General features: G+C 38.3%; 1 protein-coding gene across 2 annotated transcripts in view; it reads left to right on the top strand.

The window, feature by feature from the left end:
* Celf2 (CUGBP Elav-like family member 2) overlaps positions 1-14026 on the top strand; it is a 780843-nt gene that overhangs the window by 113780 nt on the left and 653037 nt on the right. Inside the window, exon 1 of one of the 2 annotated variants that reach the window (XM_078023206.1) lies at positions 3762-3779. The exons of the other annotated variant lie outside the window; for it this stretch is intronic. The gene's annotated coding sequence lies outside the window, so the exon portion shown is untranslated. Of the gene's footprint in view, positions 1-3761; positions 3780-14026 lie in introns of those variants that run through there. 2 annotated transcript variants of the gene reach the window in all.

Consider the following 14026-nt stretch of genomic DNA (forward strand, 5'->3'; position numbering starts at 1 on the left):
AGTCTGCACACACAGGAATAATATCTAATTATTAAGAGTTGCATTTTAAAATAGATAACATAGGGATATGTTTGCAGCAAATTAATATTGATAAAAATAAATTCCAAATTTAAAGAAATTTAAAGAAAATGTATGAACTTTCGAGTGGTTTTCTCTGAGTAGTGGGATTATAGGTCATTTTTATTTTCTTCTTTGGGTTTCTTTTTCTAACTGTTCTGAAAAAAAATACTTCTACAATCACAGAAATCACAAATATGCATTTTTTATTAAAAACTGCGGTAGAATGGCAGTTTCATCTGTCTGTTTCCAAGATCATGTACTTCTACTTCTTTAGGAGACTGACTTTCTTTAGGACAAAGGTTTTTCCATGAGTAGAAGTCTGTAGCAATTCAGATAGAGAAATTGCCAGAGAGGGTGTTTCCCAGCCACAGGATCCTACTGCCAGGAGCCACATTGCTCTCCAACATCATCCCTTGACATGCACTTAGAGCAGCAAGACCCCCCTGTGTTCCCTGTGAGCCCTGTTGTCCTGGCTTAGTGTGTACTTGCTACCCACGTGCCAGCACGTATTCTCCCACACACCCTCTTGTAATTGGATGTGTATTTGTTTCATTAAATTCATTCAGTCAGCAGTTTTTGCACTAAACAGTCCCTGAGGCCAAAAGAAGAAGAAGAAAAAAATTAGTAATCAACATACTACTTTCAAGTACAGAGTACCAACCTATTTATAAAAGGAAATTAAGTAAAACCAGTAATTATAACTAGCGTACAACCTTTCAACATAGTCAATGAGAAATTCAATTTGCTTAAAATAATGAGATCCTCTGGCAGGAACAATCTGTTCATAGGCTGTTCCCAAGAGCCTCAGGAGGGGAGCGAAGGCCTGGTTGACATTTGATACTACTGTCAGTTTATCAACTCTGTCTCAGGGTAGATTTTACGATGGCACTAGGAGGTTTGGAATGGGAAAAAGAAAGAGAAAATTACTTTTTCTCTTTTCTACCTAGTTAGAGGAAACTTGTTAGAAAATGCATTCAGTTTCTATTTTGAACTTGTGAACAAGAGAAATAATCTGTGCTTTCTATGAACTTTGTTTAGCCACTTTCCGTTCCTCTGCATCATAATCTGGACCAAATGGTGGGCATCCCTGAGACACCTGCTCTGTGGGATACACACAAGTGCCCTTGCCTGCAGCTTGGCTTTGTTTTGTTTGTTTGTTTCTTTTAAATTTTTTTTAATTGTAGACGGACACAATATATTTTTTTAATTTATCTATTTTGATGTGGTGCTGAGGATCAAACCCAGTGCTTCATATTTTCAAGGGCAAGGCTATGCCACTGAGCCACAATCCTAGCCCAGCTGTGTTTTTCCTACAAAGATTGTACCTGATAAGTAAGACAAAGAAATACCAAAATTGAATTAAAGAGTATCAAAATAAATCTATATTGACTATATAAGGGCCTTTCCCTTGCTCACTCCAGACAAATTCCTCCTTATTTCATTCACTCATTCATTTAGTTATGGACTCCAGTTTTATTGGTTTATAGTAAGTACAGCCACTCTGCTAAGGTTTGAGGTGGGGGACAAATAGGGTGTGGGGTATCTTCAATTCTAATAAAGAAGACCCATGAATGGGCTGTTAGAAACTATTGGAATCTTGGTGTTTTAGTCAGCTTTTTCACTGCTGTGACGAAAAGATCCAATGAGAACAATTGTAAAGGACAAAAAGTTCATTTGAGGGCTCATAATTTCAGAGGTCTTAGTCCATAGAAGGCTGGCTCCATTCCTTGGGGCTCAAAGTGAGGCAGAACATCATGGCATAAGAGTTGGGCAGAGGGAAGCAGCTCACATGATGATCAGAAAGCAAAGAGAGAGGTCTCCACTTGCCAGATACAAATATATACCCCACGGCCTCCTCCAGCCACACTCTACCACTCCAGTTACCAATTAGTTAATCCCTATCAAGGGATTAATTCACTGATTGGGTTATGACTCTCACAACCCAATCCTTTCTCCTATGATCCTTCTTGCACTGTCTTACATATGAGCTTTTGGAGGACACCTCACATCCAAACCATAACACTTCATGATAGGGATCTTTGAGAATGTTTAGAAATACCTACCTATTCTAGCCTGAAGGGCCACAGTTAGAAGAGAAATGTCAAGGATAGAATAAAAAAGAAAAATCTGAACAAAGGGCCAAAGGATGAATCAAAGTGAGCTATGATGAGAGGAAGGGCATTCCCAGCATAGGATGCAAAGGCAAAGATGTGGGGATCATAGGCCAGCCAGCAGAAGGCTATGTTAGATGAAGTGGTAATCCAGGAATTGGAAAAGGTGAAAGTGGAACCATGGGTAGGTATATCAATTCACTCATGCTGTGTAAAAAGCTAGCCCCAGACTTAATGGCTTAAAATAGCAACAACCTCATTTATTCATGATTCATTGGATCATCTGGGCAGGTCTTTTGGTATAGACTAGCTTAATCAAAGATGATACTCTTGTAGGTTGGCCTCTCGTGCACATATGAGCTCCCAGATGGAGTAACTTTGTGTGATCTCTCACCCTTGAGAGAGTTATCCTTGGATTCTTCATACAGAGACCAAAGGGTTCATAGACAGCTACAGAAGAGAGTAAACCCCAAGACCCAAGCATTTTTCAAGGCTTTATTCTCATTGTACTTTATAATGTCCCCATTAGACAAAGCAAGTCATGTGGCCAAGCCCATAGTCAATGTGGGAGAAGACCATCAAGGGAATGATATGAGGAGGTAAGATATATTATTGCCAGTGTTCGAACAGCCTACCACAAAAGGGGATGAGAAGAGAAGGCCTTGAGTGAGTGACCCACTAAGAAAACAGATAATCACTTGAGAGTTTTAAGCATGGGAGACATGCATTTTAAATGGCCTTCCCAGCCATCCATGATTTCAAGGAAATCATTGATTTGTTATGAAACCTGATTTTCTAGAGACAGACTAGACTTGAATCTTGTTCCCACCAGTTTCTAAATATAAGATTTTTAGCAGTTTCCTTAACCACTGTAAGCACCATTTTTACAATCTGTAAAGAGGAGGAAAAAAATGCCCAATGCCTTTCTCATAGGGTTATAGTAAGCACTGTCATCAATGAGGCATACAAAGCACTTCTGCACAGTCTAAAGCCTGTGGTAAGCACCCAGTAAGCATTAGCCCTCATTATTGTATCATCATCATTCTCAGGGATTTGAAGGTGATGGGACTAGGAGCAAATAAGATCCAGACCCTGAAGTTCAGGTAAGAGATGATGAGGGCATGAAATGAGCTACAGTAGTGATACAGAGAAGACAGGATAGGTTTGAGAAATATTTGGGGTTATCATCAACAGAACAAGAAAATTGATTTTATGTGGAACTCTTAAGAGTAAGGAAGATGTAAGGTAAATCTTTAGATTTGCTAGCATGGGTGACTAAATGCACTATCTGCATTCAACTAATATAATAATGCAGAGAGAAGTGCTTGTTTAGAAGGGAAGGGGAGGATTTGTTTGTGTGTGAAGTGTGAGTTGCCTGTGGGAGTACTAGCTTGTGATATAGACATATGAGCATCCATTGCACAAATGCTATAAGCACTGGTCCAAGCCAACATGTGCCCCAAAATGAGATTTCACAATGTTAAAGGAAACTCTGGTCATTCCTTCAGAGGCCTCCTTTGGAAGAGCTGAGCTTAAAGAAGTACCTGGAAGACCAGGAGTAAAGTAACCAGGAGTAAAGAAGACCAAAGAGGAACAAGATTGATCCAAGTAAGGGCCCTTCAGACTCCTAATCCTATTATGAGAACTAAGGGTTATCAGGATAAAAAGAAAGATGTGGTTTTGCTTAAGAGTCATAGAATTATGATCAGAGAATGCTGGGCACCAAGTCCATTGTATTAGGAATTCTCTTAATCCTTAGTACTCAGGACTTTGAAAAAAAATAGAGTAACCTACCTCTCCCCCAGAAAATGTCTTCCAGGCAGAAAAGAGTGAGCTGGTTACTGTTGGAAAATTTGAAAGATTGCCAACAGATGACATAAAAATAGCTGGAACCTCTGACCATGACTTAGCACAGACAGGATGGTTTCCAGATAAGTCAGTATATAAGGCAAAGAATCCTGAAATATTGACCCACTAAGCTCTGATTCTTAAACTAATACAAATCATGAGCCATCTTGCCATGGATATGTGGGTCCATAAGATACCATACAAGTCATTGAATCCTCGCTCTGAAGAGCTGTGCTGAGACCAGGTCATAGCCAGGCTCCACATGGTGTGAGTTGAGATGACTGAGAGACTTGATGATGATAGTCTGAAAATGGTGCAGGAATACCATAGTTCCACTCCATTTTGGTGTAGTGGGCACTGATCCTAATGAGATTTAGCTTGGTGAGCGTGTGGGTTTGTTGGAATTTGGAGAAGGGGTTCCAACATCTACCTGTAAAAAACAACAAAACTAAAAGCAAATAAACAAAACTAGCAATGCCAAATTCAGGTCTTTGTTATAACATTCACTTTGAAGGAGAGATTAAAGTAACTTAAATTTCACTTTCCTGGGCTTACAATACTGTTGCTGTGCAGTTCGCCTACTCTCTTCTTTGTCTCAGAAAGGCACACATGGCTTGATGTCATTTCAGAGCATACTGTGTGCATGAGGTTTGGGTCTGCTTTGATGTTGTGGGTGGGCAGCAATCTGTGCAGGAGGAGACCCAGTTGCTTCTGTGAAAAGCATAGGCACCAGTTCTATATTACAAAGAAGACAGGAACATAGAAGATGGAGTTTGGGGTCCTCTTGGGCCACTAAGCAACTTCCTGTTTTAAGAAATTGCAAGTATCTGGCATGGGTTCCTGCTGAATACCTCCAGGTCTATGCATTTATCATCTCATTCTTTCCTCAGTTTTCAGAGAAGTTACCATTTCTCCCTCCTCTTGAGCATTTCCCACCTTTCCCTCTTTTCAAGTTCAAATGCAACACGTGGAGGTGTCAAAGGATTCGGGCATGCAGGTTTCCAGCCTCAATGTGAATGGAGATATACTCCTTCTGCTCTAGCACATACTTCTCCTAGGCTACCTCCCACTGATATGTCTTCCTCATCAGTCCACTTATCTACAATGACTCCTCGAGACACCAGCTTCTCCCATACATCAACCACTACCAAAACCCAAAGCTTTGCCTCATACCTCCCCACGTTACAGGCTATCCCAGAACATCACTGTTCAGATTAGGAAAATCTTCAGTAAAAATCAAACCAAATATGAGCTTTTTGAGTGTATCAATCAGGGGAAAGAGAAATGTTCCAGTAACTTAAATTTTGGAAGAGGACAGCTGACTCTACCTAAGAGCATGAGGGGCCAAGAAGCTAGAGAATTTGTGCAAATTCAGCAACTTGTTACCAGCCACATTGTCCTCTAAGTGATGATATTGGAAATTACATGGGATTCTAAAACATGGGATATTTTACGTAAGTCTTGAGAATATAATTTTTTTTTATTGGTTGTTCACAACATTACAAAGCTCTTGACATATCATATTTCATACATTAGATTGAAGTGGGTTATGAACTCCCAATTTTACCCCAAATGCAGATTGCAGAATCACGTCGGTTACACATCCACAATTTGAGAATATAATTTTTTTGTTTGTTTATTTGCTTTTTGTCTCACATGGAGAGTAAACTCAAGCAGTACACTTCAGCAAGCTGATGATAGAGTAAGCAAAGCTATGTTTATTGGACAATGATAAACCCCCCTTCCCAGTCTTTTCCAGGCAAGCACAAATGCAACATAGAAAATAAAATCTAAATCTAATGACCAAGAGGACATTTTGTATAATCACCTTTTGATATTACATAGTAATTATAATTAACTTTAAAGGACTAGGGTGTGATACATAGTCCTCTAAAATTCCATGTAGCTGATTCCAAGTTAATGGTAAGATTGGACAAATGTATGCAATGAAGTGCAGCAACATTAAGAAAAAAATCATGTTTCAAGTACCCTGATCCCTGGGCCACTTCCGCCATGTGTTCAATATTTTACAATCTTTCTCAAGTGCTTGTTCTAATGACCCCAGCACTTGACTGCAGATAAAGCAACACATTTGTCCAATTAAGTATTTTCTCTTAAGCATTCCCCAGTGCATCCCAAAAGAAAATGGTATCTAGGACTATCACATAAAAATTACTTCTCCACACAAAATCCAGGAATGGGACCTTTACTTTAATGAGTCTAGTCCAAGGAGACTTCCATTTTAATGCAAAGGGAATATCATTCATCAAAACTGTGTTTTCTAGTTGAAAATATATAAATTTGTACTTGAGTTAAAAAAAATCATTTTAAATAATGCTTGTGCTTAAATTGATGTAAATCTTGTGTCCAGAGAGAGTAGGAGTTCTAAAGAAATGCAGCATTTCTAAAACCTTTAATTTCAAGTTTTTAATTCCACATGAATATGTAGGGTGTGATGCTAATATGGCTGAAGTTTGTGTTCCAGAACCTCAGAAGGGCATGAATAACATTTGAGCAGAGGTATCATATGTGGTTTCACTGCCTCCTCAGGAAAGGACCTTAATAACTCTATGTCACTCATCATTCTGTCAGAAAGGCTCTTTTTGACTATTTCTGTAGTTCTTTAGGGACTTGACCGTGGATTATGCACAATGACGGTAACTCAGGCTGGGCAGTCACAATAGCAATATTGAAAATATTGAAAATCAGAGCCATCTGAGCAAATACCTTGCCTGTGCAGAGGGGTGTAGTGAAGTGGCCCTGGTTTCTGACCTCATGACACACTTATTCTGGGCCATCTCCTCCTAGTTACAGAGTCCCAAGACAGTGCATATCGTTTTTGAGAAATTACTGTGAACGTGTGCACATTCAGAGTACACTATTTAGATCTGATAACTGAAACTAAAGAACTCAGACATTGAAACATTTGTAGGATGTCATCAACTTTTGACAAACCAAGGGGTGATTTTCTAACTTCTGAATAATTCAGCATTCTGCTTCTCTTCCGTCCCTGTGCTCAGTTTTTAAAGACCTGATTTTTAAACTTCTGGGTCTATTGATGGGAATGACTAACTAGTATATATTGGAAATACACTATAGAAAAGTCATTAAGAACAGTGGCTTTTGATGAGACTTAAACTGGAATTTTGGTTTCACCTGTTGTAAACTGTGATTAGAGCCCATCCACTTAACTTCTCTGAGATTCAAGTGGGTTCCTTACCTGTAAAATGGAGATAAAAGTCGTGTTATCTCTCTGAGCATGCTGAGAAGATTAAACCAGATGATACACAGAAAGCAGCCCACACAATGCATGGCTTAGAATAATGACTCAATAAATATTAGCAATCTTCAGTTTTAATAGCAGTAGACAAAGTCATATTATAAAGAATTTTTTTCTGTTTCTGAATTCCAAATTGACATCATTAAATGTGCCCATCTACATTGTAGAAATACAGGGTATTAAGCTTTGAAGCTGATTTACAAAGGAGAAATTGGAAAATGTGCCTTAAAAGGGTGAAAGGATTATCACTTTGCTCTTTGCTGCCAAACCACCTGTGGCATGTTTTTGTTTTGGGGGGTGGTTTTTTTTTTCCCTTCTTTTTTCTGTTGTCTTTAATGCTGAGTCTCAGCCCCCTTTCTTTGTCTGAATGCTGACCTTCTGCACAAATGTACCACTACATCTTAGTAGTTATTATCAGCTAATGCAGTGGGAGCTAATGAACACTTGCAAGGTCGTCATCAGAAAAATGCAGAGGAATTGATGTATCCCAGGAGGGGGTGCTGGGAGAGAGAAAGCTGGCTTATGACTTGACTCTGTAGGATTTTTGCATAGAAAGCTTTCATTTATGGTTATTTTCTTATTTGGCATGTGTAGGGAGTCAGTAATCCAAATCTATTTTAAAATTTCTTCATATGTGCCTGCTCTATCTCTGAAGTTGCTTTAAAGACCACAGGACAGTTTGTAGCACAGGCAAATAGCATTTTACATCTTATTCTTTTCATTGGAAGGATTAAAGTGATTTTGCATATAGTATTTTTAAAATATCTAACAAGATAAAGCAGAGATATGGAAATTAGTGGCATGGTGGTGATATTTGTAGCCATGGAAACAAGTAAAATCCCAAAGTGGGTAGGTAGGAAGCAGGAGATCTGGGCGTAGAACTCTGGGGAAAACTTTTCCTTCAGATGATGTACACAGGATAAGAACAACGAAATAGTCCCAGAAATAAAGAACCCAACACATTTGTTTGACACATAAAGGAGGGAGGCCAAAGTTAAGAAGAGGTTTTTAAACTTTTTTTTAAACAAAAGTCCTTCTTCTCCAATGATTTTATATCAAGTTCAATCAAAAAAGAGTAAATCAGTAGAACATACAACCTAGTACTACTTCAACTATTCTATATATAGTTAAATATGGTCAAATCTTATGCAACCCTGGGAAATAGGTACTATTTGTGACTCCCATTTTGCAAGTGAGTTAAATTAAAGCACAGAGAGGTGAAGAAACCTGCTACAAATCACATAGCCAGTAGTGGGTTGATCCAGTACTGGGATCCAGAAAGTCTGACTCCAGTTCTAGAAAGGTCCGGAAGTCATCCTGGAAGAGGAGGACAGACCCTCTGGAAGCCAGGCCAGCAGCCAGCCAAGCCAGGAGACAAGTAATCCATCACAGAGCTCTACTGGCTTCCAAAAGTTCAGCAAACATCTTGGCTTTTAGAATTCCCTTTCTTCTTCATCTTTCACAGCCAAATGGAGTTTTAATTTCCCTGCTGAAATTCTCTGAAAGATAATCCCAGCATCTCCATACTGCTTCAACCCAAATCTCTAAAACTGTTCCAATGGGGAATGGAGGGAAATGGAGAGAAACATACTTAAAGTTACGCCTGCACTGGCAGAGAGGACAGGGATGGGAAAGGCAGCAAGAGATCCAAGGAAGATTTTAACGGTGCTGTAAAAATTGTAGTACCTCTCCAGTCGAGGTGATAGGATTTAATCAGAAAGTCTTTAATCAGAAACTTTCAATAACCCAAACCTGCACAGTACTAAAAAAAAAGTATAGTTAAGTGGAAAATAGGTGCCATCTCCCTGCCCTTTGGGTCAGGGACACCTATACTAAAAGAATTTAAATATTAAAACATTCTCTTCTAAACATTCTGTCTCTAGCTTTTTAAAATGTCTGATTTACTGCATTATAAATTTAAGCAATGGCCCACCTGTGCTCTAGTCCCTCTTACAAACCCAAAACAAACTTAGCTTCTATATGTGCATTCCTTCAGATACAATTTGGAATAAGCATTCAGTTTCTTTCCCAGGATTGGCAACTGCATCCCCTGAGACAAGCAGTATACTAGGGACTACCTTGAATTTCTCAAGTCCTTGCTGATCTTAAAACACTTTTACAAAGTAAGTGACCTTGACCTTGAGTCAAGGAACTCACTCTTACTCATGTGTCTTCTCAATACAGGATCACACTTCATGCACACAGTAGACAATTAATTTTAAATAGAATAAGACGAAATTGTTTACAGTAATATTATGGTCTGGACAAGCCAACACAGTGGAACCCTGACTTAAAAATCCTTTATATTTAGGCAAATTCATTTTTGTTTTACAAGTATTTGTTAAATGTCTACTGTATATTTTTTAAAATGCAGGCTTTGGATTGAATTAAAATTAATAAATGTAATTTTTTCAATGAGCACCCCTTCCCCTCCCCCACCAAAGAAAAAAAACACTAGAGGAATCTAGGAGAACTTTTTATTTCCTAACATATTTTTCAGTTACTTTTTTAAAAATTTATCAACACTTAAGGAGCATGCATACTTTTACAAAAAGTTATAACACCCTAGAAGTATATCTGAGGTTAAGAAATGCTAGCTCATCTTTTGTCTTTTAACAATTTGTAAAACAGAGTCACAAAAAGGATAAGCCCTGGGTGAATAATTCACAGATTCATTTCCCTGTCTTTTCCTAACTGATATTTTTGAGGGATTTGAAGTTGTCTCTAAAATATGAGACTGTGCATATTAAGGGCCTTGTATGGCCCAAAGAGGGAACATATATTTATGTTGAAAGTGTTCTGGATTTCATTCGGATCTTTGCCAAGAAGTCAGCTGTTCTTATAGCAGTTTTTCATCAAATCACACTGAAAGCATAAATCTTCAATTTCATTTTGTATTATTTCTAACTAAAAGAAGAGTCAGATAAATGTGTGCATACTGAAACACCTGATAGCGCTTTAAGAACATACTGCTCTATTGGATGGAGAATTAGAAATTCAGTCTTCTAGGGAGACTTAAATCTGTTTTAAAGCTATGTTAAGTGTATTGGGAAGGCCCAAAATAGTTCCAGGCAGCTTCAAAATGAGAAAAATAGCCAAGAGGACAATGAACTGGAGGTAGAATTGTTTTCCATATATTTTGCAAATCTAGGCAATGCATTCTCCATTCAAGCCACAAAATGAATGAAGAGCTGAGGGAGTAAGGCTGAGATGAAGGCTCAAATTGCTTTTACCTTGGGGCCACTGTCTTCTGCCTCTTGGGAAGCATTTCAATCTAAACTTGCTGCTCATTTTGGGAGAGTAGAGAGTAAAAGGGGCTAATTATCGAGAAAGTAGACTTCATCACTAATCTCATCACCAGAACCTGAACCATTAACTTAAACAAAAATTTGGAATATTTTATCTTAAAGAAAAATCCATTCTCTATCTGCAAAGAATAAGAATAAAAGCTTTTTCTCTAATAGCCTACTAATGAACCTCTGGGTCTTCAGTGTGACTACAGAAAGTGATCTACTCTTAGCTCTTACTGCCTAAGCACCCAGAGCAAGGAAGCTGTGTCTGAGATATACACACACAGACACACACACACACACACACACACACGCGCGCGCACACACACGCACATGCACACGCACACGCAAACACACCACATGCGCACACATACATGCTCACAAATGCACATGTGCCAACACACTCTTAAAAAGATTTCAACTTATAAAATTAATATTGTTCATCCTTTCGTTGACACAAGTTGGAATGCTTCAGAAAGAGATAAGATTTAAGTGCTGCTTAGAAGATTTACAAATAATACCTAACGCAAGCATAAGGAAAAACAACATAGCTTAAGGTTCTCTATATAATATTTTTGCCACAATTTACCAGGAATTTATGTATTTACTATTCAGGTCATAAAGAAGTTTGATAGCTACAAAGTCTTGACCAAAAGAACAAAACAGATTGAAATTGTTAGTTTGACTGGGTTTATCTCCTGGAGACAGGGTAAAATGACACCCAAGTTTCCTTGTAGCACTAGTATAAGAGTAGTCATGATGACAATAGGAATTCACAGAACCTCTACCTATGCTGTGATAAGAAAGGCAAGAAGCAAACATAAGTGCGTGGGAAAAGAACATGCATTGAATTTACTCAGCTATTCTTTGCACAAAGAGTTACTCCAGTAGATTTTTCTAGAATTATCTACTGTTCTTGGCAATATCCAATCAGCAACACAGAAGTCTTGATCAGATAATGGGTAAAAAAAAAATCAAATAAGCTCATCTTGCTTCTTCATTGTTACTATAAACACTTTGTTCAAATTAATAATCACTAATGTGCATTATTTAAAATGAACCCTTATGTAAAACAATCAAAAAAACTTGTTTTAACAGTGCTAAGGACTGAATCCAGGGCCTCATACATGCTTGTTAGGTGTTCTACTACTGAGCCACATAGCCCTAAACTATTTTTGATCACTGTCCTCCTTTGAATGTATATATTTTATATCACTATTCCATTCCTACCTTCCAAACAATGTTGTCACAAATAAAAACACAAAACTGTAACTATGGGATGAAGCTATAGGTTTTCCATATTTTCAAGAAAGCCTGTGTCTATACAGCTAAATCCCCCTAATATGATTACTCTTTTGGATGACTTATCAGTCCAATCAAAGCTCGAGGTTGATCCTGTGGTTTACCACACAATCAAACATGAAATCAGCTTACATCTTTGGCTGGGCCACACCCTAGCCAATCTGATCATATTTTATACATGTTCTTAACTCCAGAATAATCCAGGAAATTGAGATCATGTGGGTTTGCACAAATGTTATGCAACTGTACGAGAACATAGGGTCACATCCACCATGTGATTAATGGCCAAGTCATATACCAACTGGAAGGCATGCCTTTGGAAGGCTTCTCTTTAATCAATCCAAGGGACTTAGTTCAGAAAGCAAATACAATGAATTATTTGGAACTGCAACAGGGCCTCAGAAATTACTGGCCTGTAATCATGAGCCAAAAAGCATTTGCATCATGTGCCTGAAATGCATGATCTATGCTGAATGTTCTGCCAACATTTTCAGGGCTATAAGTCATTTTACAACCCTGAATGTGACTCAGACTGTTGGAGAGCCCTGGCATTTTGTTTTGTTCTGTGCTCCTTCCCATTCCTTTCTGTCCCAAACCTTCTGTCTCCTTTAAACTAAGTAAATCTGGCCTTGTTTTTCAGAGGTAAACAAAGGGGCTACTAGGATTCACTGGCTGTGTTGGATTCTGCAAGTTAGGACACATTTAATGCAGTGTCTGCAGCACAAGATATCTGTGTTTTACTCAGAAAAATATGACTGAGGAGACTTAGCCAATTTCATTCCTCCAGGAGTGCTTAGGAGGATTTAGACTGCAATGGAAAATTCACTGGACAGAGAATAAAAGAGCAAAGTTTTAGTCCCAGTCCTGAAACTAAAAGCAATTACATAATTATTTTGAACATGAATGTTCTTCATAAATCAATGTTATGCTACTGACCCCTGGTTAGTTGAAGATGAGCTTTGAATGGGATAGTACATGCCAATGAGAAGTAGAAGAGGAGCAGATCACACTGCCACTCCTTGGGCCATTGACAGTGTATTTTCACAAGTTCTGGGCATCCCTGCCACGGTCGTGAAACAGAAAATTAACCAGGACTGAATGGGATTCAATCCCACAAATTGGGTTCCTCGTAACATCAACTAAACAGCTGAGAGTTTGTGAAATGAATAATATCAGTCATCTTTTGTGTTGGACCTTAAAGCTCCCAGGAGATGCTAGAATAATACTAGAATATAGAAATAATAATTTCCTAGGTACAATTAGGCTGAGCCAACTAAGATAAAGCAATTTCTTAAAGAGACAGGTGAATCTTGTTTCTCATCTATCTGCCAAAGCATGGTTTTGTGGACAGGGTGCATGACCGAGAGATAGCAGGACAGTACTTAGATGGCAACTGTTAAGACCCAACTGGGTGACCAAGCCTAAGATAGCCCCTTGCTTTCTTCTGAAGTTCGTTCTAGACCTGAAATTCCATGGCTATTTTAATCGAAGGAGAAACCAAGGAAAAAATAGCACCAAGAATTTTAAACACCACAATGGTATTACATGCTCCCCATAAATATTCAAAAGCTATTTAATGCTAAAGCTGATCCTTGACCAAAAGCAATTTTATTCGCCTTCTCAGTTGATAACCTTAGTAATACTCCTAAACACTGAAATATTCAATGAAGACTCAGCGTCAACCAATCGCTTGAAATGAATAATGTAAGTGCTCTTTGGTGAACCTCTCCATGCATTTTTGTTCATATATTTCATTTTTCACAGTGTTACACTTTATTTACGTAAAGACAATGTTAAAAAATAGGAAACAGCAGCGAGAGGCACTACTTGACAGCCTCACTGAATGCCTGCAGTAGGAACCGCGACTCCCATTTGTAACTTGTAGGTTCCGATGACAAGCATCCAAATTACAGGTTTACTCTTTGATAGACCGCAAAGGCACACATGTGTGGAATCTCATTCTGAAAAGCAGCAGGTGTTTATCATTCATCCTGATTTCTTCCAAAATGTAAAGTTATCAAAGGAAACACATTGTAAGGAGAACAGTGTAACTAACTCTTTCTTTCTGGATTTTAATACAAGACCATGTACTAAGTTTTCTTCCAAGCATTCAGACTTTGGGGGAGAAGTATAAA

This window comes from Ictidomys tridecemlineatus, chromosome 10 (assembly GCF_052094955.1).
Source record: "Ictidomys tridecemlineatus isolate mIctTri1 chromosome 10, mIctTri1.hap1, whole genome shotgun sequence".
Lineage (NCBI taxonomy): Eukaryota > Metazoa > Chordata > Mammalia > Rodentia > Sciuridae > Ictidomys > Ictidomys tridecemlineatus.